The sequence below is a fragment of the Gopherus flavomarginatus genome, chromosome 3 (genome assembly GCF_025201925.1).
Source record: "Gopherus flavomarginatus isolate rGopFla2 chromosome 3, rGopFla2.mat.asm, whole genome shotgun sequence".
NCBI lineage: Eukaryota > Metazoa > Chordata > Testudines > Testudinidae > Gopherus > Gopherus flavomarginatus.
The window spans coordinates 149,600,406-149,625,177 of NC_066619.1; positions in this window are offsets into that span (position 1 = coordinate 149,600,406).

Consider the following 24,772-nt stretch of genomic DNA (forward strand, 5'->3'; position numbering starts at 1 on the left):
GCACGCTCACTTTTTGGTATTTCAGCAACATTTTAAAGGAAACTCAATTATCCAGGTCAGAATCCTACAAGAATTGTTTGGTAATGAGTGGTAGGGAATGGAAGGTCGGTCAATTACCTACAGTATTCCTACTTGAATTTATTTTATTGGATATTATTTGGCCAGTTTAAAACTGGCCAAAATAGTAGAGTGAAATAGAACATTTTATTTAGATTAAACCCTCACAAAGCCCCAGTGATTCCGTCCCCTCCCCCCAACTACGGGATTCTTCAGAATACAATGCTACCTAAGACCCTACTTATGAAGCTACCAGCCCAGCTCCCCACTGTTAAATACAGGCAAGGAAAGTTACCTGTGTGCGACTATTTGACCTACCAGACAGACAATCTGCTACAGTGTTGGGTCCTCCTTTGCTTCTCTTTCAGGCAAATCCACTTTGCCAATAAATAGCAACCTCAAAGCATGGCTTCAGAATAAAGGGCACTTCTAAAAAAAGAAAGTATTTGTTCTCGTTGACAAGTATCTCAGCAGAGAGACTACTGCCTGAGTAGAAAATGATAATCTGTTTTAAATTCTTGCTGCCAAAGATCAAGACATACATCAAACCTGGTCCAAACATCAATTTGCACTGTGGGGCTTAGGGAGTTCTCTGTTGAGCCCACAATTCACTCTAGTGTTCCTGGGAGTTCTTTTGCACATTATAGAGCAACCAGAATATCTGCCACCTAAGAATGATTTTGCTGGTCATAAAAACTGCCAGACAAGAGTGAATCACTAACACAGTAACTCGCTTTAAATTTAGGCTAATTAATTTATCATTTGCTCCCTAGAGCAGGTTCGCTTTTTCCTTAGTCATAATCATAAACCTGTTTATCACTAATTACTGTCCGAAAAAGGACCTATCCTGCAAACACTTATGCATGTGAGTAACTTTACTCATGATACCAGCCAATAGACTCCAATGGGATTATTCCTATGAGTACAACAGCTCATGTGGATGTCTGTGGGATTGGGCCCTAAACTATTTTAGGATATATTTTACTATCTAGTGTCAATACTGGCATTAGAATATTTCCCCTTGTAGAACACATTTCCATCAAAGGTAGGAGAAGCATTTTATGAGGAAAGCATTGGCCACTTTCGGATGAAAAACCCCTCTGGGCTTCATCGGTCTGTGTAATAAAATAAATGAAAAAAGAAGCGAGATGAAAAACCGGAATCAGTAGTGTGACCATGCTGCTCTGTAATAGGTATTTACAGTTTTTAACTAATCAGATCAATAATCATCTCCTGCCATTTAGTTATAACCCAAAAATGTTATAACAATCCTGATAATCGTTGAGGGATTACGTATGGATGATATTTGAGGAGCTGTGTATGTGTAATGAAAATATGTTTTAAAGTCCGTCACCAACTGAAAAGAAAACCGGTTTCTTCCACACAGGAGGCAAGATGTGCATCCATCAAAAGGGAAATGAAGCATCGTCAGCCAACACAACGGAGGCCCCCTTTACAGACGGAGTCAAAGTAAAGACCACACAGGAAAAAAAAACAAAAAAACCAAGCAAGCAGTTAAGGTTAGCCCGGCCATGTGTAAAGACCATGAACTTCGGTAGGGGGAGTATATGTAGGAGGCAAGGACGACACTCCTTTATCCTTCACCTAGGAAATAATCAGGCAAAGTGATTACATCCATGAAAATTGGACCGCAGGCTTGAAACACTGCCAAGTACATTTGAGTGTGAAACTTATTTGTTCTGGAAGTTAGTCTGTTAAGTTAAGGAAGCATGTTCTGATGTTGTTTCATATGTAACCCTTTTGTTCCCAGTATCCTTACCATATCTTATCTTGATCTTCGATAATATAAGCTCATGATTTTTTTTCACTCTAACTATAGCTCAGTGCTGTGGTATCGCACAAGATGCTGATCCCGAGTTGACTCATTCTAGTCAGTGTGTACAGTGTTCCCTTGGGCACAGCAGACCTGGCATTACTGGGAGTGTTCAGTGGATAAGGGCTAAACATTACAGGTGCTTGGGGACCAGGGTGCACCTACTGTTGCCCCGCAAGGCAAAATGAGGCCTGGCATTGCCCAGAAGAGATTGTCTGGGTGGCTAGCAATCTGCAGGTGGCAGGGAGATGATGCCCTGTGTTTAACTGGGTAAGTCTCCCTCTCACTGAAGGAAGCAGACTTTCAATCTTGGATACCATGAGAATCGTCCCAACCAGGGGCTGGGATTTTCCATGTGGTCTAAGGGAGTCAGGCACCTACATGTTTGAGGCCCTCCAGAAACATGTAGGTGCCTGACTCCCAGTGACTTACCCCTCATTAAATCCCATAAGCCCCTTGGAAAATTCCAGCCAAAGTACAAGTGTTGACAGGGTCTGCAAAATGCATTATACCCTGTGCACCTAGGGCCAGACCCATCACTGGTATTATTTCACAAGTGAATTTGGCCTGCTACATCTGAGGGCTTCTCTACACCTTATCTGGGGTAACTTGCTCTACGGGGATGTGATTTCTAAAGTGCACTCATGTGCTACATATTAATTGGTGCAGTGCACCTTTAGCGTGCACCAGCAGTGTCTACACAGACAAATTCATGCATGGCACATGTGTGTGCTTTAGAACTCACACACCTATAGAGCACAGCACCCCATCATGTAGACAAGCCCTAATCGTAGCACAGAGTTGCTAAAATATACTACCCTTCCTGAAAGCAGTTGTTTCTTCCCCAAGAAAGTCTCAGTCATCTCTCCATTTAGAAAAAAAGGGTTATTCATTTCAAAGCAGGCATTCAGAGACTTTCTCCCTAGAAATACCAGTCAGAGTTGGGAAGTGGCTGCCTCTGAGAAGGGCCAGAAGATAAGAATTGTAAGTGTGTAATGAGAATGCACTTGATTATGTTCATATCAACTCTCATTACAGTCTGTCGCTGCCCAGAATGGATTCAAATGGTATCATTTTCCATCCCTGTTACAATCTTTGTCACACACACACACAAAGTGAGTCATTGCACGTTAATCCTCCCTCCCCATGCTTTTTATTGTAATTTTCACAGGCTGCATTAGAACAATAAATTGTGTTTCTCACATAAAACCGTGCAACAGCCTGATAAATATCACTGACGCTCTGAGATACAAATCCACAGGCCAGAGAATGGAACGGTAAAATGAACAGGAGGCCAGATGGTGCTATCCTTACTCACGTGGAGCATCAGCATCGATCACAAGTGTTGGGGCAACTTCTGAAGTAATGTGACTCTGGTGGTGAGTGAGGGGTTCACAATCTGCCCAACTGAAAAACAAATACCTATTCCAAGATCACCCCCACCATGCACACACCCCGCCCGTTGCCCAACAAAACATGCTAAAGGTAGAATTTTCAAAGAAGTGTTCAGTGGTGCCCTAACACTGCTCCCACTGAAGTCAATGGGGGAATTTCCACTAAACTTCCCCAGTGCTAAAATCCCACCCTAAGTCCCCAGAACCACCACCCCCCACCTTGTCTTCAACATAAACATCCAACACTTTTAAAAATAAAAACATACACAAGTGCAGAGCCATCCTGTTTAACTTAGAAAGGACCAGATTCTGATATCCTTGCTCCACTTTCATAGCACCTTACCCCACAAGTAGTCCCATTGCTTATAGTTTACCAGGTACCTAGGTGCTTTGCTAGATCAGGCCAGCAGGCTCAGCAACAGGCCTGGCTGGAAAACAACAATGACTTTTTGTAGAAAATGTTAAGGTTTGAAAAAAGATTTTTGTTCAGATGCAGACTGAAAACAAGGCTTTTCAAAAAAAATTGTGAGAAACACAAGCAAAAGCCTCCAGAATAGCCAAAAACCTGGTGGTTGGAGGCTCACCTAGGAAGTGAGAGAGCTTGGGTCAAGTCCTTGATCCAAATGATTTAGAACAGGGGCTTGAATCTGGGTCTCTCCCACTGAAAGGGGGCGGGTGCCCTAGGTACCAGGTGCATTCAATTAAATTAAAATGCAAATGCTTGTTTTGTTCAACTTAAAATACAAAGTGTTTAAATAAATCAAAAAAATATAATATACTAAAGTCTAACACATTTGCTTAAGTAAAAAAAAAGAAACTTCATTGGCCAAATCTTTTAATTAAAAAACATTGTTATTAAAATTTGCATACCAACAGTCTTTAAAAGCAAAAACATAAAAAGTTAACCCACTCCCCATATTGTACATAAAATCCTTCTGGCTACCTCAGATTTCTAGCCAAAGGGCTAGAAATGGTAAAAAGCTATGAAACTTAAGGTTGTAGTAAGTAAACTCCTCAAAATAGGTGTGCTTGTCCTGGCTTGTTGCTCCAAAACTCTGTAATAAAGTTATTTTAGTAAAAAGGTATATATGGCATACATAAAATAATAAAACTAATGTACTGTATAATGGCAATGTTTATATGTTCATTGTTAAAAAAAAGTGTATCAGTAAAAAGTAAAAAAGTTTCCTTTGTAAATTAAAAAAAGCCAAAAAATAAATAAATTAACTAAAAAAAAATAGCTAGAATGCTCAGGCTAAAGATAAGACACTAACTCCATTCAAGGACACTGCTCACAGCTAAAACTTGGCTAACAGTCAAAAAAAGGGAGGGCTCAAATGTGCCCAAACAGCTATGATATCTGCAAAACACTGCCAGGCACTAATAAAATGTGTTAAGTTTCTTTTCTCACAGGTAAAGAAGCGCTACCCAAAAACCCTAGAAGCCCTGCCACTCCTTAAAACCAAAAAACTAAATCTATGTAAAGGTCCACCAATAAAAAAATGCTTTGGCTCCATGCTAAAAAAGCCCTTATTAAGTCCTGCTAACTACCAACCCTGCTGTAAAATGCCAAAAACTAACTGCCTAAACCCATAATTCTCACTAAAAAAAGACACTCCTCCACCTCAAAAAAATTCTCCTACTAATAATTGGCCTATTTCTCCTTCTGTGCCTTCTAAACAGCAAAAAAACAAAAAACAAGGTAAAATGCTAGTAACCTCTCCCTTGTCCACTAATAAACCTACTGTGCCTTTACATTTTTCTAAAAAAAATCAAAACCATTACAGGGTAATGTGCTGGTAACCTCTCCCCTGTAAAATGCTAAACCACAACTATTAAAAAAAAAAAACTCACTCCACTAAAATTGCAAAAGTCCAAAAATTCCTAACTAAAAAAAACATTAAAAACTAACCCTGATAAAAAAACAAAAAAATATACACGGGCAAAAAAAAATTGTAAAACCCTGCTTAAAAATGTGGTATTAATTAAATGTTGGGGTTTATTCTACAGGCTGTGCCCTATGTTCTAAATAAATCCTTCAGCAGGTATTGCTCTCCCTAATTAAATTTCTGCCACTAAAAATTTCACTTATATTAAAACCATTCCAGGAATTAATAATGTAACCTGTATCTTATTGCAATACACTCCCTCCTATGCTTCTAATGTTAATACCTCTTAAAAATACCTAAAAATAATTAAAAAACAAATATAAAATAATACTATACCAAACAAAATAATATTACATATCACTAAGGCTAAAAAGGCATTACAATAAAATCTAATATGTTTAAAAATTCAAAATTTCCTAAATAACCAGCTAATAGCCATTCAAAGTAATCTTAAGCACCAAACTTGGCCCACTGCCCTTACAGACACATCAAAAGTACCATCTAATCTGTGATCATAACAACATATTTAAACACTTTCTGAGTGGAAGTGTGAACATTCACAGTGTTCCTTCCAAGCATTTGGACCGGTTAGGGGGATGTGGTCTCCCACGTATCAAATCCTAACGGGTCCATGGGGAGGATGCATATAAAACTAAATTATTCACCGTAACATCTAAAAAATTAAAACACTGGTATACCTAACTAATTTATAGTCAATGCCTCTAAAATAATACCTAACATTTTAAATAGAAATAAAAAGTCAATAAACATTTTGGCTGTTAAAACCCCTACAGCTTCAATGTATCCATAAACTAAAGCCAGGGGAAGTTATCACTGTTCATAATAACGTTTACTAAAAAAATAAAAAACAAAAAACTATCCTAACAAAACACTTACTTTTTCAAGGTAATAATAGCTGTATATATGTTAAAACCACCACATTGCAAAATATACATTTTAATCTCATTACCACTGCAGGCAATCATATTGTTTATTGGCCTGCAAACAAAATTTTGCAAATAGCCCTAAGTTTCCAAATACCCTTTAATTAAACCAGCTTAGTATCTAATCAATTTCAAAATTTGCTTTCATTATTACCAAAAGTTCAAAAAATCTCTAAAATACAAAAGCAAATTCACATGCTTCAAAATATATATCAAGTTAAAAATATGCCTTTCATACAGCTTATAAAATATTTTATGTAGTAAGTATAATGTATTATGCTTTATAACTAAAACTGTACAACAACCCCATCATATTATTGCTATAAAAATGTTTTTGCTTGTATTGTTGTGTTAGCTTAAAATTATATTGTTGTTGTAAAAAACGTAATAGTAATACCTTTCATGTCCATGCTAATCATGCATTGTCATTACATCCAATCAAAAACCTCTAATGTTAAAACATCTAATGTAAAATCTAAAATCCATAGCTTAATGCAAATAAAAATTTAAAAATATCTGTTGGACTAAAAAGTACAAGTAAAAAAAAAACCTAACAAAAATTTGTCGGGGATCTTAATGCATAACAGTCTTTGTTAGCCAAAGTTAAGCTAGCTGTAACCCTAATAACGCAAAATTTGTAAAAGCAAACATTATGTAAGGCAAGTAAAAAAAACTGTGTAAAAAGTTATTTTAACCTTATATAAATAATATGTAAATAAACTGGCATCTCTTAAATAAAAAAAAACAAAATATCAAAATAACCTATGTATAAACAAAATGCTGCTGTTGTTTTCCATGCTGTGTCTCTTAATCATACCTTTAATTTTAAAAACCTTCTCTCAAACCTTGTCATAATTTACTGGCCTTTTCCATACAATTGTTAAATAAATTATTTTCTTTCTGTTTTTCCTATGTATTCTTTGGGTAGTAATGCAATGTGCAAAATGTCTGTGTAATGCTGTAACCAAAAATTCTGCTGTCCGTAAAAAAACCCAGGACCTGTCTCTTTAGCTTAATCGTAAATTATGTAACGGGCCTGACAATCTGGGCTTGTCAGGCCCAAAGGAAAAACTGTAAAAGTTAAGGTAGCGCCCCTTAATAGCTTACAAGCAGCCAGTAAAAAAAAGCAAAAGCCTCACATACACAGTACTCTAAACTTTTAAACTGTTTTTTCCTCTTCTGCCTTAAAGCAAAAAAAAAAAACCTTGCTTCAAACCAGTTTTTACTAAACAAATAACAAAACAGCAAGGTTTAACACTTACCAATCAAATGTTAACACATAAAGGTCTTTATCTAAAAATAGATAAAAGGCTTATAAAATTTGTATAAAATAGAGTCTTTGTACTAAAGTACAAGGCTCTCCTTTTTTCTGCAAAATAAAGCATCTTTTCCTTATCCCTGTCAGGCTGTTATTGGTTCTCAGCTAGGCAAACCCAATATTTCGGTAACAAAGTGGTTATTCTGAGGTGGGTTTCTCTCAGGTTTTAATCTGGAATTCCATCCTGGACTTGAAAAATTGTTTCAAAGAACCAGCATTTTTTTTTTTGTATGGGAAGAAATTTTAGAAAAAGGTTTTGACCAGCTCTGTTCAGAACCTTGCAGGATCAAGCCATCGATGAGCTTAGTGGGGAAAAATCCATCTGTGTAGAATTTACTGCAAATATGCAGCATGCAATTCTCCAGTCCTCCCCTCCCCACCCCCCCCAAAAATCAGGCCAGAACACTAGGGCCTTAAGGTGAAATTCAACTCATCTGCTGCACAGATATCCAATGTAAATTCTGCACCTTTGCCACATGAAGGATTCTCATTGGCATGTGTGGGATTCAGTGCAGATTATGAAAGACTAGCAAGGCTGGGGAGAGGAGAGAAGTGTTTTCAGAGACAGTTTCACCTGAGTCAGGATTGCAGAATCCAGCCCCGTGTGTATTGTCCATTAGGGCTCTGCTTCTGGAAAGCAGTGAAAGCATGTGCATCCTTATTAAGGAAAGCACTTAAGCATATGCTTAATGTTAAGCATGTAAGTAAGTACTTTCCTGAATCAGGGCCTAGCTGTTCAAAGCAACCTTGCTTTGTTCAAATTTGAATACTGGCCTTCCGATCTGGTGATCTATTTACAAACAACGCCAGTTTTAAACCTGTCTCCAACATTTTACTTTTAAAGATAAAAATACATACAATTCATACAATTGCATATAACTCCTCTTTGGGATTCATTTTGATTTTTTGGCCTCATTTTTTTAATAATTCTTTAGATCATATAAAAAGTTTCTCATTTCAATGGTTTAGCAGCACATTATTCCCCTTTGGTCATAAGCTTGTTTTGTTTTTTAATAATAATCTGCTACTTTTATCAACTGCTTTTCTGGGCCTTGGGCTTTTACAAAATCCAGTTGTACTTAATAATGTACTGTTCATTTATCCATGGCTCCTGGCTTTTCAAAGTTCAGATTCTTTGTCTCCAATCCTAAATGAGGAGTTTTAAGCTGGTGGTCTAACTTTGGGAAGATCCAAATGACAGAATGCCCAGAGGAGCTAGGAGATACTCCATTGATTTTTTTGCCTTGAGATGCTTTTTCACCACACGATGCCTCTCATTGTGAGGTAACATATCTGACTGGTGCTCAAACAACATAGGCTGCTGGAGTATTCAACAAGCAACAAAGGAAAAGGTTTTTTTGAAAGATAATTCATCTTACTGGTCAACGTTTCAAAAGCACTCAGTAGCTCTCTAATCATCATCCCTAGATCATATGTAGATTTTTCCACCAGTAGGTGTCAAAGCACTTTAAGAGGTCAGTATCATTATCCCTATTTTACAGGCAGAGAAAGTGAGGCACAAAGAGGGAAAGCAAATTGCCCATGGTCACCCAGGAGACCAGTGGCAGGGCTGGGCATAGAAAGTCTCCTGAGCCGCTGTTCAGTGCTCTGTCCACATATGGCCTCTTCTGTATTAAATACTACACTTATAAATCTACTGTACCCATCACCACCACAGATACTTCCCTATTAAATTAGCACCATTTCAATGCCTAGCTCCATTCCAACAGCTAAGCCCCAAGGCACTAAATGATTTCACCTGGGTGGGCAGGTAAGCATTGTACCCCCAGCACTATTGTTAGTGTCACAGATCACCAGCATGGACACTAGAAGATGAATGCTGACTGGCTGATTGCTGGTGTCCTGGTATAACTCTGCCTGGGCAAACAGAATAACTAGCTGTCATGGTGCTGCTGGCTTTTGAGGGCCTCTCTTTTCAGAGCAATGCTGTCCTGCCACATATGCAGAGTGTTCCAGAGCTGCTAGCGCCCTGCCAGCTGAAGACAATGAATCTCACAGGGCACATTGATTTCAACCTGCCTTCCAATCTCCTTCCTTGTCTCTTTCCGTTTCCAAGAACAAATCCCAAGTCATAGCACTCCACTAGAAGGAACAGTGGGAGTCACCAGGTGTTACAGCAGTGGTCAGATCCTTACGGTCTATTAAAATCGCTAGTGAAGAGTGTGCACAGGTCACAAACAGCAATCAAGAGAAACCATGTAACCTTTTTAAACTATCCCAAGATCTATGGGGCATTACGACTGTTTTGACATTCAGAACATGGCGGTCATATCCCCACAAGGGGCTGCATCCTCATCACTTTACTTATTTATTTGAGTAACCCCACTCAACTAGATTGGACTACTCAAGTGAGTAAGGCAACATGGAATTACTCAATTCCACCACAACCTCAGGATTTACTAAGCACACTGTGATCCTCAAGCCCAGCATCTGGTCTGCCTCATGACTACCTAGGCTAATGTGTTGAACAAATATCCAGCCAATTGCAGGTCATCCTCTAGTTTTCCATGCACAGGTTTTGCTCGTGCAAGAAATGGCATGGGATTACCCCCTTTATGAGAGCCAATGCAGTAACCCAACACCTTCTTATCACATTGACTCATACAAATACCAGCTTGCATGTACACGTGTGGACAATTGTGCGCAGCAAATTGTGTACCCTAGATTACAGGCCACTTTTTGAAAAAAATTGGCTCTGTGTCCCAGATCATAAGCTCAGATTTCGAATTCGGTTCCATTACTGGTATTACAATAGTGGTTATGAGCTCCACGATACTGGGCATGTAGTAAGAGACAACCCCTGCCTTGTATAGTCTTTCATCTCAATAGACGAGACAAACAGAAGGTGGGAGAGGAAAGAGACACAAAGAGGTGAAGGGCTAGATCCATGACGGGGCTTAGGCATCACAGATAGGAGCAGGAACGCCTAGTCTTTGAATCCTGCTGGGGTTTAAGCTTGAGCTAGGGCACCAAGTAAGTCGGTGGCATAAGGACTTATGCAGCTGTGTGATGCCGACCAATGGAAACTTGGGGAAACATAGCGGATTTTGCCAGCATAACCCGAGGTGCCTATGGAATTTAGGTGGTAGCTGAGGATCTTAGGCACACGTAAATGAACTTATTTAACACTTGGGTTTAGAGGAAGAGAAAAGGGCGGAAGAGCTCGTCTGACTACATGTTCCCATCTTCACAATGCAGTGAACACCCAAAGCAGTCCTGGGAGGTGGCTACTGCTACTTTTATTCCTTTGCTTACCAGAGACTGGGCTCTGCTTTCATGAAAACGGTCATATGACTTCAGATGACATCTAGTACTAACCTCGTCCTTCCCTCCCCCCGCCCCCGCCTTCTCTCCTTTGCCCATAAATCAAAGGAGAAAGGATCAAATGGACAAAACAACAAAGTGGTAAAGTGCTCACTTCAGAGTTGTAGCCAATCTAATTAATTTTTCATTTAGGTCTGATGTATTAGAGGCCAATCAATGGGGGATTATGTTTACAGAGTTGTAGAAAGAGGAGACCAAGTCGTCATTTGTTGTCTAGGCTGTCCAAATTAGTCAGTTAAATGATCCTGGGGGACAGCATGGAGGTTATTGTAAGTACCTTTCTTTTAATTACAGACCAGATACTCAACACTTCCTGCAGCCCTTGACTCCCTGCCTGAAGGGCAGAGCTGGCTCCTTGGAAGCCAGATGGAGGAGGGCGACTTCTGCAGACCCATCTTTGGAAATTGTGTGTGATTACCTCACCCTCATCTAGGGTGACCAGATGTCCTGATTTCATAGGGACGGTCTCAATTTTGGGGTCTTTTTCTTATATAGGCTCCTATTACCCCCCCATCCCCGTCATGATTTTTCACACTTGCTGTCTGCTTGCCCTACCCCCAGCCCAGCAGGTCGCCCTACCCCCAGCCTGGCAGGGGAAGTGTTCAGTGGAAGGCATGTAGTAGTTAGGCTCCTGATGAGTCACCTGGGAGTTACTGGGCCTAATCCTCATTTACGCTAGGGCAGTATGAAGGGGACTTAAATGGAGGCATACCAGCAATTCACTCTCACTTCAAGGCCCTTTTCCATTTACACTAAAGTCCCTTTGCGTCCCTCTGGAAGTGAAAATCAGGCCCAATCAGAATAATAGGTGAGATTTAAAAACAAACAAAAAAAACCCCACATCTTTGTGTTATGTGCATAGCTCCCATCAAAAGTTCATGGCAGTTCAGTGCCAAATCCACTTTGGAAAATCTCAGCCAGTGTGCCTATTTTTGCCCAACCACCTTCTACCTCCTGCTGAACATTCACCCATGCAGGGATAGAGTTTCAGAAGTGCTCCATGACCATTTAGGCACCTGAAGAAGTAGCCAGATTTTCAAATGAACTCAGCACATTGGGTACTGAACTTTTTTCAAACTGCGGCCATAAGGATCATAGAATATCAGGGTTGGAAGAGACCTCAGGAGGTCATCTAATCCAACCCCCTGCTCAAAGCAGGACCATTTCCCAACTAAATCATCCCAGTCAGGGCTTTGTCAAACCTGATCTTAAAAACCTCTAAGGAAGGAGAGTCCACCACCTCCCTAGGTATCCCATTTCAGTGCTTCACCAGTCTCTGAGCTGTGATCATAATGGGAGCTGCTGGAGGTGGGGGCAGAGCCATTGTGAAAACCTGGCCCCTTTAAGGACTGTGGCACCATAAAGCTCATGGATATATTTTAGGATAACACCACAGATTATGAAGACAGTAAGAATGTTGAGAATTTTATTTTTCTCTTTTTAGAGACTACCAAGATGGCCGGTAGCTAAACACCCCCGAGATGAGAAGACCTTTACACTGGGTTTGTTAAGGAGCTGGGTTCTAAGGAGCATGAACTGTGTTAACTTGTGTGCCTTGTAGGAGACTGAGCACATCAACACCTAGTAACTAACTAACAAGAATTACATTTATGGAGATGCTGGATTATTATCTCTGCAGACCAAACTCTTGTGTTCATCTATTGAACAGGTACTTATTATTGATTGTGTTTGTTGTGGTAATGCTGAAGGGCCAACCAAGAAGGGGTCTCAAAATGCTTACAAACTAAACGGATGAGACACAGTGTGGGGGGAAGGGGCCAAGTGAAAGTGTGGTGGCAGCAAACAGCATGTTAGTTCCATGGTGGGGGGGGTTGTTTGTTTTTAAAGATGGGTTTAGTTAGGAGGGAACCAGCTAAATGGAAAGACAGGGGAAGGAGAGGGGACACTGAAGGGAAGAGGATGAGACAGACAGTACAAGGGACGAGAGGGTGAGAGGCAGGAGGAATGAAACCGAGATGAAGAAACTGAAGGAGGGGAGCAGAAGGGTTGGAACAAACACCTGATCAGCACAGGGCACAGAAATTCCAGTCTAACCTGTAGACAGTTCTCTGCAGGTAGCAGCAGCAATGCAAGATTTCACTTACTGTGTGTATTACAGTAGAGCTTTGAGGACATATCAAAATCACAGTCCCATATATATATCACATGTACAAACACATAGTAAGAGACAATCCCTGCCCTATCAAGAGTTTGTCCTAATAGACCAGACAGAAAGAGTGGGGGAACTCTGCCTGAACTCTGTATTTGAGGTTTTTTTTATTTATGGCTTTAAGTAGAAGCCACCCAAACTTTTATCACAACATCACAGATAAGTAAATATATAAGAGGAAAAAATAACTCTGTCATCACAGCTGTTCAATTCGCACAGACTCGATGTGAAGGAAAAAAAGGAGAACAAACAAAAAAGGAATGCCATTCTACCGCATGCTACCAACATTCAGTAAACGAGGTGGTCAAGAAATTGCTGCCTTTGAGAACAGATATTACTTACAGTCCATGGGAACCTACCAGAATTAAGGACCAGCTCATGCAAACTCTTATATACTGCCCTGATCCTGGTACCATCTCAATTATGCATGTATGTGATGTTAGGCATGGACATAAATGGTAACAGGATCGGGGCCTAAGTTATGATAAAGAGGCATCTGTTATTATTGCATATTTATAGTCCAGTAGCACAGAGCTCCAATCAGGGCACCATTGTACAAGGCATTGTATACACGCACACACACACACACACACACCAACGAGATGGTCCCCTACGCCAGAGATCTTTGATCTATACATTTTCCCCTCTCTAGTTCCCAGAGAAAATGCAAACATCTTTATCTCAGATATCACAGGCTCTTCTTTATCCACATGATGCTAAAAAGATCTTGCTTCCATGGAAGTCAATGGAAGGCTCTTTTTATCTATAACCCTCCAGAGCAGGATTTTCAAAAGCATCTGTGTCATTCAGACCTCAGTGTCTTATTTGAATGCCAGTGGGCTTGTGCTGCCCAAATCACACAGCTGACTTTGAAAAAAATCTAACCTCTATTCATTCTGAAACCAAATCCACCATAATGTGTTTAGATAGCCAGTCTTTTCTTCTCCCAGGCAAAGACTCCAGGGCAGATTTTTCAAAAGCGACTATGACCAACAACTCCCATTTAGATCCCTAAATAAGTGATTTTCAAAATGCTTAGGGCCCGTTTAGCTACCTAGGGCGAGATCCTCATCCAGTGTAAATTCTCAGGGCTACACTGACTTCAGATGAGCTATGATATTTTACACCGGTTGTGAATTGGGCCCTCTATTAAGGTACTGTAAGGTAGCATACTCACCACCCGTAGCACCCTCTTGTGTCAAGAGCCCTTGTCTCCAGCATCTCCTGCAAGGTCTGGCTCTGGCTGGGTCTCCTGTGACTCGAACCTCAAGACAAGTCACAAGGTTCACCCTCCTTCTAAGATAACAGAAGGTCCAACTGAAAGGCCAAGCTAAATACCCAAATAAGGGGTTCTTCTACCCCTTCAGGCTCCACTAAAGTGCTTTTACAGCCCTTCCTCAGGGCCTCCCCCAGGATTCTGCTCTTGCAGAGATCTTCCATTGCTGTCACATCTTAACAGGTTTTCATGGAATCATAGATTATTAGGGTTGGAAGGGACCTCAGGAGATCATCTAGTCCAACCCCCTGCTCAAAGGGGAACCAATCCCCAAATGGCCCCCTCAAGGATTGGTCCTGCTCTGGTCCTGCCTCCAGCCCCGCCTCTGGCTCCCAGCCCCAGCCCTGTCCCTGACCGCAGGTCTGGCCCCCCTCACAGCCTGACTGCGGCTCTGCTCCCACCCCTGCCCCCAAGCTCAGCCTTGGGTCATGGCCCCACTCCTGACCCCGGTCCTAGCCTCAGCCCCACTCCCAGCTGCGGACTCAGCTTCATCTCCCTTACCCCAGGCCATGCCCCCCATCCGGTGCCACAGCCTTGCTCCTGGCCCTGGCTCTGAGGGGTGCAAATAGGGGCAAAGGGGACATGACCCTCAAAAGTTTGGGGACTGCTGCCTTAAGGTAACTAAGTGTCTGGGTTTTCAAATGCATTCAGTCACCCAGCAACATCCATTTGACATTATCCTCAGGATACACAGCATCATAAGCCATCGTGTTACCATCTGCCTCAGCAAGAGAGAGCTTTGCTGGGACTTAAACTGCATGCCAGCTCCCTGTCCACTTCAACAGCAAACTCCCTGAGACTCTGCCTGTCTTAATCTTGCCTTACAATTACAGCACCATAGAAATGTAAGGATAGAAGAGACCTTAAAAGTCATAAATTCCAGACCCCTGTACTAAGGCAGGACCAAGTAAACCTAGATCATCCATAACTGGTGTTTGTCTAACCTGTTCTTAAAAACTTTCAATGATGGAATTCCACAACTTCTCTTGGAAGCAAATTCCAGAGCTTAACTACCCTTGGAAGGCAGAATGCTGCTCCGTTGGGCAGAGTTAGCCTGTAGATGGAGCCAGGCAGCCTGGATCAAGCTTTGTGATCATTGGTGTCGGAAGATGAAAGAATCACCTGCTCGGATTCAGAGCACGGCTTGTGCATGGCTGTGCCCTACCTGTGGGCATGGCTGTCACTCACGCGTTGGACTCAGCAGCCATCAAAGAACTCATTGCCGCATCCACCATGCTTTGGAAAAAGCAACGGTGCTATTGATTGAGTGAGTTGTTAGGAAAACTTTCTATCTAACCTACAACTCCCTTGCTGCAAATTGAGCCCATTACTTCTTGTCCTACCTTCAGTAGGTGCTGGGAGCAATTTATCACCATCCTCTTTATAACAGCCATTAACAGATTTGAAAACTATGGACCCCCAACCTAAGTCTTCATTTCTTAAGACCAAACATGACCAGTTGTTTTTTTAACCATTCCTCACGGGTAAAGTTTTCTGCACTTTTCATCATTTTTGTTGCTCTCCTCTGGCTAGGATTGCCAACTTTCCAATTTCTGCTCTGCCCTCTCCCCCTGAGGCCCTGCCCCCTCCCTCAAGGTCCTGCCCTCTGTTCACTCCTCTGTCCTCTGATGCTTTTTTAGCTGTGTTTATCCTATGTGTAAATATACTGCCATTGTCCTCTGTCTGTAACCAAGCCAGGCAGACAAGTAAAGCCACAGTCCTTTGTCTAGGGCAGGCTTGTTTATCCATTGCCTTCCAAACATATTATAAGAACATATTTCGAGCACACACACAACTCTGTATACACAACCCATACGTACATCAAACAATGATATTCATGACCAGTGTGGCATCAGTTTGTATATGATACCTTATAAGACACTGTTTGGCTAAATATTTTGACAGCAGTGTGTTGAGTGGGTCCTTTGTCTGTTGGCATAAAGAGGACCTAGGGTCACAATCCACCATTGCCGATGGGAGCTGAACGCTTTTGACTATCTGACCACTTTGTTTAGGTGTATAAAAGTGAGCTGAGCAGTGAATTGCTTCCCTGACTGTGGGTGCCCACAAAGCACTTCTGAAATGTCAGCCCTAATTCTGCGCAGAAAGCTAAAACACCTTAACATACACATGGATTTCATAGACTTTGGTTTTATAAGTTTAAAACTATTGAAACTAACCTTTTTTGGTCCCTACCATGATTCTTTGAATTCAGACTCTGAGGAACAAGGAGTCAGACAAAGCAAGCATTTATTACGCAGTTCACCATATGTAGCCTGTCAGCAGAGGAGACTGATTAACCAGAAAATGTATTTCTTTGACAGCACAGCTTGAAGAGCTTGGGGAGCCTGAATTCCTTTCCCCTCCACTGTGTTTGCCTAACCAAAGGATTTCTAACTCCCTGCCCCACCCCCATTTAAATTTACCCCAATGACAACGTGCCATGCAAACTCTTTAATGATTCCAGTGCACCCAACCAATTCCGGCCATCCTGCTCATCTGAAATCCATCCACTCCCAATGAGCAGATTGATCATGTTCAGTGAAGCAGATAACCCATCCAAGGTTGGTAGTATCAGCGTGCTGTTTTTCTGCCTGATATTTTAAAGGCACTGGTGAAGGAGAGGCCATCACAAGATTCTCTCTTTATGTTTTGTAGATTGGAGTGCTCGCTCACCACAGGGCAGTGAGAAGCTGTGGACCTAATTAACCATTCTGAAACCTTTTCATTATTTTAATGAGTCCTTCTGAAGAGCTCTTTCCACTGATAAAAGGCACATGGAAGCCAAGCTCTCTCGTTATTTCCCAAACAAGAGCAAAACGGAGAAAAAAATAGAAAAAAAATCCCTGCACAAAAAATGACACCGGCTGCTGTTGATATCACCTTTTGGGTCTGTGAAGGCAGAGAAAATGATGATAATGTTGCCATTTTCCAAGCCATCACAGATGGCTCTGTTGCTGTGATGCCTACGGTGTCAGAAGCTGAGGCTTTAATCGCCATCCATTAACAAAAGTAGTCCGCAGAGGACAAAGAGAAATTTAAAACAAAAAGCACAGGGACTAACTCTTAGCAACAGAATTAATTGTCCTTAGCAAAACAGACTTTCTTATAATAGTTCCCATTCTGTATCAAAGATAGATATTAAGCTTTCCTTTACCAAGCACCCTTGCAGATAGGGTCAAATTCTGCTCTGAGCTTTTTAGGGCTAATGGGTCTACCCCTTCGATAACACCACAGCTTTCAGCTACACTGGAGAGTAGACACTGTGTACTGTGGCTAATGTAATACAAAGAGCAGTACCACCTGCTGCAACCAAGGACTCCAGGTGGGGCTGCAGTTGCCTCAATATACATGGCTGCCCATGGAGTCTCCTGGCCTTCATAGAAACCTAGGGCTGGAAGGGACATCAAGAGATCATCTAGTCCCTTCCCTGGCATTGGACTAGATAATTGCCAACAGTTCTGCAATTGCTTCAGCTAGTTTTTCATCAGGCACTGCCAGCATCCAACTTATCTACATATTTAACCTGTTCTTTCTCTATGTTGGCTGGCATTCCTTCCCCACTTACAATATGAATTGTGTTGAGTATCTGGTCACCATTAACCTTTTCAGTAAGGATTGAAGCAAAATAGGCATTAAACACCTCCGCCTTCTTGGTGTCATCTCCTTCCCCACTAAGTAGAGGATCTACACTCTCTCTTGCTCCTAATGCAATGTTTCCCCTGGGGGTACGCAGGAGTCTTCCAGGGGGTATATCAACTCATCTAGATATTTGCCTAATTTTACAAAAGGCTACATACAAAGCACTAGCAAAGTCAGTACAAACTAAAATTTCATGTAGACAAATGACTTGTTTATACTGTTCTACTAGATACTGAAATGCAAGTATAATATTTACATTCCAGTTGATTTATTGTATAATTATGGGAAAAGTGAGGAAGTCAGCAATGTGTCAGCAATAGTGTGCTGTGACACTTCAGTATTTTTATGTTTGATTTTTGTAAGCAAGTAGTTTTGAAGTGAGTGGAAACTTGGGGATACACAAGACAAATCAGACTCCTGAAAAGGGCACATTAGTCTGGAAAGGTTGAAAGACACTGGCCTAACGTATTTAAAGAATCTCCTCTTATTGCCTTTCATGTCCCTTTCTAGGTGTAACTCGTTTTGTGCCTTAGCCTCTCTGATTTTGTCCCTGCATGTTTGTGTTACTCTTTTGTACTCCTTAGTAATTTGTCCTTGTTTCCACATTTTGTAGGCTTCCTTTCTGATTGTCAGGTCATTATAGAGCTGCCGATGGAACCATATTGGCCTTGGTGCACACAGACTGCTGGCAGTGGTGGGAGGAGGCACAGAGCAGGGAATATGGGCTGACTTGCCTCAGTCCTACAGAGGCAGAGTATAGTGTTCTGTGTACATGCTCCCTGCAGCCAGTTCCTGGAGTCACTGTCACACATGGACTGCAAGCCAAAGAGATAGGAGACACTGAGCAGGAACCTAGGTCTCTTCAGTGCTAAATACACCATAGACAGAAGCAGAGTTAGGCCAATGCTGACCACTTTTGACAACCGGGAACCTATGTTTTTTATGATAGGGAGATGAGGACACCAACCCCCCACAGCCATCAGTTCCCAGTCCTGCAAGCTGATTTCAGAAGCTCAAATGCACCACAGGGAAGCCAGATTCTCTTTTTTCCCCCAACCCAATCAGCTCACCCAGCTGTGACACCATTCAAAGCTATCACCAGCAGCTTGTGAATACCCCCAAGGCGAGTTCTGCTCCTGATGGTGCCTCCTGGCTCTCTGCAGAGCAGTAACAAGTAGTAGATAGTAGCATGGCCCAGAGCTCTCATCTTTCTCATCTACTCTTGGTTCCTGTGACAGGGTTGGGCTCACCACCGCAGCGCCTCCTACTGGTTGTCTCCGGGAATTAGCTCAGTCCAGTGGAGAGCCCTCTCCTGGTGGTATCCTGCCCATTGTCTCGCTTTTGGTTGGCATTGAGCCCATGTCACTCTCCAGCTCACGGCATCCTCTTCTGGACCACTGCCCTCTGGCAGTGCCCCTTAGTCCATCCACACTCCCTTCCAGGGGAGGGGGGGTGGTGATCAGCAGCCTTTCTACGCCTCAGCCACCATGTCCAACCACACCCCCAAAGTGTGATCCCTCATTAGGGATCTGGTGTAGTCTATGATGGCCACTCCCCACGGCCGATGGCTGGGTGTACTCCAAGGGGAGGACCCAGGCCTGCCCTCTACTCTGGGTCTCAACCCAGGGACCCTCTGGTGGCAGCCTTGCTGTCTTCCTTCTCTCCCCTCATCTGTCTGCTTCCCTGGGCCGCTTTCCCTACAGCCCCTTGCTCCCGCTAGGTCCTTCCCTTCAGGGCCAGCAGCCTGGCAGGCTACGGGCTAGAGCTCCCTTCTGTTCCCTGAGCCCAGCCAGCACTGCGCTGTCCACGGTGCTCATCTCCCACCTCTGGAGACTGATCTCCCCCTGTCAAAGGCCTGGGACAGACTGCCTGCTCCCTTCCTGGGCAGCCTTTATATAGGGCCAAACTGAGCCCTGATTGGCTGTCTCCAATCTTGGCTCTGATTGGCCCCCTGTAAGCCCTTTTCTAATTGGTGGCTGGTCTGTGCAGGCGCACTGGCTTGCTGCAGCTCACGCTGTCGGGGAGTGGGGCAGCTGCCTCATTACAGTTCCCCATTATTCTGTATCACAGCAGTGGCTAGAAGCCCAAACGGAGAACAGAGCTAGGTGCTGTACATATACATATCGAAACACACTCAAGGCCCCAGAGAGCTTTCAATCTAAACAGGGAAGACAATGGGTGAGAGCGGAAACTAAGGCACGGAGATTATGTGACTCACCCAAGGCCATCCAGCAGGTAAGTAGCAGAGAGCCAGGAACAGCTCCCACATCTGCTGAGTCTCCGGTTGCTCTCCTAACCAGCAGGCCGCACTGCTGCCTTTGCTTCTATTTGTCAAGTTGAAGAGAACCTGTAGCAAAAGGAATGCATGGAGCCACTTAAAACTTCCTAAATAAATCCATCAATGGGGTTTGGTTTTTTTCAAACAAAAAATCTTATTTGTGACTCGCTCAATAACACAGCAAGTCAAACACTAAGAAACTAAAAGAGCAGAGCCCTGGACTTGGTCAGTGTATGTACTGCAGTTACAAGTTAGCTTTTCTAGGAGGAGAATTAGCTGCATATTGACTCTTAGGAACAGACAGCAGGTAGCACTGCAGATGCAGACCTAGTTGATCGAACAGGCCTGCTGAGCAGTTCCTGACTTCCTAGCCCAGGAGCTGGAGACATGGACTTTCAGGAAGCTGACAGAAAATCTCTTGGTGAAGCCGTTCAGGGTTAACAGGCCCTAGGAAGATCAAGTCTGGCATGAAAGTGGTTGGATGGCAGCTTTCCTGCTACAGCCATATAAACGAGGAAGGACATGTTTTGAATGCCTCTCTGTAGCCAATGAGGATCTCTGCCAACCTGGGCATCAATGTCCAGCAATGTGACACAACAGCAATCTAGACAAAGCAGGTTCTGGCCAGCTCCGTATGAGCCAAGAGTAGAGGTTTCCCCTCGGTAGGGGGGCTGAAGACAGCTCCTGTGTTGGTCGTGGGTGCATAGAAGGGGCTTAATAAGCCAAAATGTTTATTTTGTTAACTACCTAACCTACTGTTACAGGGGCTTGAGCCCTGGAGACTCTGTGGAATGAGTGTGCCCAGGGTAATCATGCCAGACTGATTAATGACTGGAGTTGAAGCTAAGCAAGAGTAGCTCTTAATGCAATCACAAAAAGAATGTGCTGCAGAGGTCATAAAAGCACTAAACCTATTATCTCTGTGTGTAATAAACATTATCCAAAGCAAAGAGATTACAATGGTCAGGAACACTGGAAAATCCGTAAATGCCAAAGCTATTTTCAGCTAGTCTGCATTAACACACTGAACTGGCATATTAGCGCATAGGATTAAAGTGTAACCCTAAAGTCGCTACATTGGGAATTCTAACATTTTGCTTCAGAGCAAAAGTGGTAATTTTCTGATACCTTTTAGTGTTCCAGAAGCAAATCCCAACCCAGCTGATCAGAACTAGTGAAATACACAACTGGCCATCTTAGTTCCAATTCACAAGTTGTCTAAAATGTGTTGGCTCATCTCCTCAGCTGAATAAAGCTGGGTAGATTTTTTTTAAAAAAAAAAGGAAAGATATTCTTGCAAATCAAACCTATACAATCCTTTTACCCAGCACAATGGGGCCAGAGCAGTGGTGAGGATCTCACTTTTGTTTGCAAATGAGTGAGTTTTTTTTACTTCAAAAGAATATTAATGGAAAGTAAAACTATAACAAATACTAGTGGAAATATATCTCCTCAGGCCTTAGCACCCTGGCAGCCCTTTTGAAAAGCTGTGGAGTTATTTCAACATTCACCCAGAGGGACAAGAGCCATCTGCTGAATTCCCACTACCACTTTCTGCAGGATTTTTCTTTTCTTTTCCTTGGACAGTTCCCATCAATGTACTGACCTAACCCAGCCCTGCTTAGTTGATGAGATCTGACTAGGTCATAATAAAAAGCAGGGCAGAAAATAATGACACAAACTATCACTGAAACCTCTGATTAAACCCAGGCCAAATGTTCTGAGTTTAGAATGTCTGGATAACTTTATATTTTATTGTTCTCTCTCTCTGTCTGAGTCTTGGTTTTAACCAGGATCTGATTCACAGACACGCTTTTCGTCTTTATCCAAACAGAACTTCCCAACTTCTTCAGAATCACTCATTATTAACTGCTACACCTGGAATAGAAGTTAAACTCAAACCTATATATCTTGGTTAATTAAAAGGAACATCTGCTTAACATACCGCACGGGATAAATGAAAGTTCCTTTGAATACAATACTGATCTTTTTTTAAACACAACCAGGAATGAAATAGTAGAATCTATATTGACCTAAACTCTTACATGCCAATTGGATAACCTTCAAAGAACAGACTTCTGGACATAGTCCATATCCCCTTGGGACAACTTAAGACTTAAATATTGTGAGTTCAGACAGAGGCAGGCTAGACCAAAAGATCAGAATAGGGCCCTCTATATTCTGAATTCAAGTACAAATTCTAAATGGTAACAGGTTTCAGAGTAGCAGCTGTGTTAGTCTGTATCCGCAAAAAGAACAGGAGTACTTGTGGTACCTTAGAGACTAATAAATTTATTTCAGCATAAGCTTTCGTGGGCTACAGCCCACTTCATCGGATACATAGACTGGAACACATAGCAAGAAGATATTTATACATACAGAGAACATGAAAAGATGGAAGTAGCCATACCAACTGTAAGAGGCCAATCAATTGAGATGAGCTATCATCAGCAGAAGAAAAAAAAAAACTTTTTTTCCTTTTCATGTTCTCTGTATGTATAAATATCTTCTTGCTATATGTTCCAGTCTATGCATCCGATGAAGTGGGCTATAGCCCACAAAAGCTTATGCTCAAACAAATTTGTTAGTCTCTAAGATGCCACAAGTAGTCCTTTTTTAAATGGTAACAGACGACTCCAGAGTGCATATAAAGTACAAATCTAGTTCATGCAACACTCCTTCAGCCTGTGAATTAGGCAGAGGCTTTTGAATGCAAAACACCTACTATAGTCTTCTCTTCCCATGTATATAGCCAGAATAATTGTATCTATATCTAGGTATAGTATCTTAGAGAGAGAAGATGGATGAGGAAAGTTCTTTTACTGGATCAACTTCTGCTCGTGAAAGAAACAAGCTTCTGAACTACACAGAACTCTTCTTCGGGTCTCGATATCCTGTATCTGTCTATCTAGAGATTTGTGCAGATCAGAGCGACAGATGGATAATGCATGGTGGTGTCCTATAGTGGATTAAATGTCTAATAGGCATGACATCAAAATCATTTCTTTGCTTATGAGTGGTAGAGCCATGAATGAGGATGTCATGTCTCAAGGTCTCAAACTCATGCCAAAAAAACCCTTCATATTACACTATTCAACGTTGTGTTTATACATTATATGCTACAGAAAAACTATTTTAGGGTATTTAACAAAGTATAAAATATTTTTATTTGGAAACTGTTTTTATGCCACCCCACCTGAAACACAAATGCCTTAGTTACCATGTGTCCAGATTTCCAAAACTACTTGCCTAACATTAATCATCTAGGGCCAGATTTTTAAGAAAGCTCAGCTTGATAGCTCCCATTTAAACACCTAAGAAAGTGGTTGTATTGTCAAAACAGCTTCAAAGCATTAGTTCTCACTGGTCTCAGAAGGCATAGCTGGGTGCTGGGCACTTTTGAAAATATGATCCCAAGATTTTCAAAATGCTGAGCATTCAGCAGCTCTCACTAGTGGCGGATTAAGGCCCACAGGCCCCATGACCAGGCACCCTGGCCAATTTGGGGGCCCCTGCAGGAGCAACAGAGCCTGGATAGAAGTGGGAGGGCCACCAGTGCTAGAACTGTGGCCCCACCCCCTGCTTCTCCTCTTCCTCCTCTGAGGCCCTGCCCCCTGGCCAGGCCAGAAGCAGGGCTGGGCTGTGGTAGAGTGACCATATTATCACCCCTCCACCGCCTCTTCAGAGCTGGCCCAAGTCCCCCCCCCCATGCGGAGCTGACCTGAACCACTCTTCTACCACACACAAGGCTGGCCCAAGACCCACTGCTCATTACCCCCCCCCCAAGATCCTTTTTGACAAAACTGGGCATTTGTCCCATTTGCTCTTGACAACTGGTGAACAGTTGGCAAGAGCAAGTGGGACAAATGCCCTGTTTTGCCAAAAAAGTCGGAATGTACTGGGCAGGGGGCCTGGATACCCAAGAGATGCCCCAATCCCATGTCCCTGCCCCCTGGTGCACACTGCCCAGGAAAGGTGGAGGGTCCAGGGCTTCTCACTTTGGCCTGGACTCCCTGGGCAACTCTCTCCACTGGAACCAATCAAGGGGTGCTCATCATCTGTGAAAATCAGGTTAATTACTTTTGTGGGTGCCAGACTTTAAATACTCTGGTCTGGAAATCTTGTATGTGTACATATTGCATGCACATCATTAGGAAAACAGAGAAACTATATGGAAACTATATTGGTTTTCTGCCTACTGTAGCTTGCTTTTTATCAGGAACCAGCTGAATAGCATTTTGTGAGCTTTTTCTGCATACCTGGACAGGCAGCTGCTAAGCAAGGTTGCAGAATGTTGAAAGGCAGCAGCATTACACATAGGAACTGGGTGTTGGAGGACAGATGGAATAAAGTTTGTAAGGCATCTTCCTGACGTAGAAACCTAAGTCCCAATTTCAAAAGTGACTTGAGGCCCAGATCCATTTAGGTGCCTAACTCCCACTAACTCCAATTTTCAAAATTTTCCCCGTGGTCTTGTTCTGACCAGTCTCTCCTGAAAAGATGAAGAGATGTGAGTAACCCCTTCAAAGTCTCTTAGAACACAATATCTCCGTTCCCAAGCAATCATAGCAGGACTTAGTGCACATCAGCACTTTCAAAGCTAATTTTCTCTATATATACTGAAG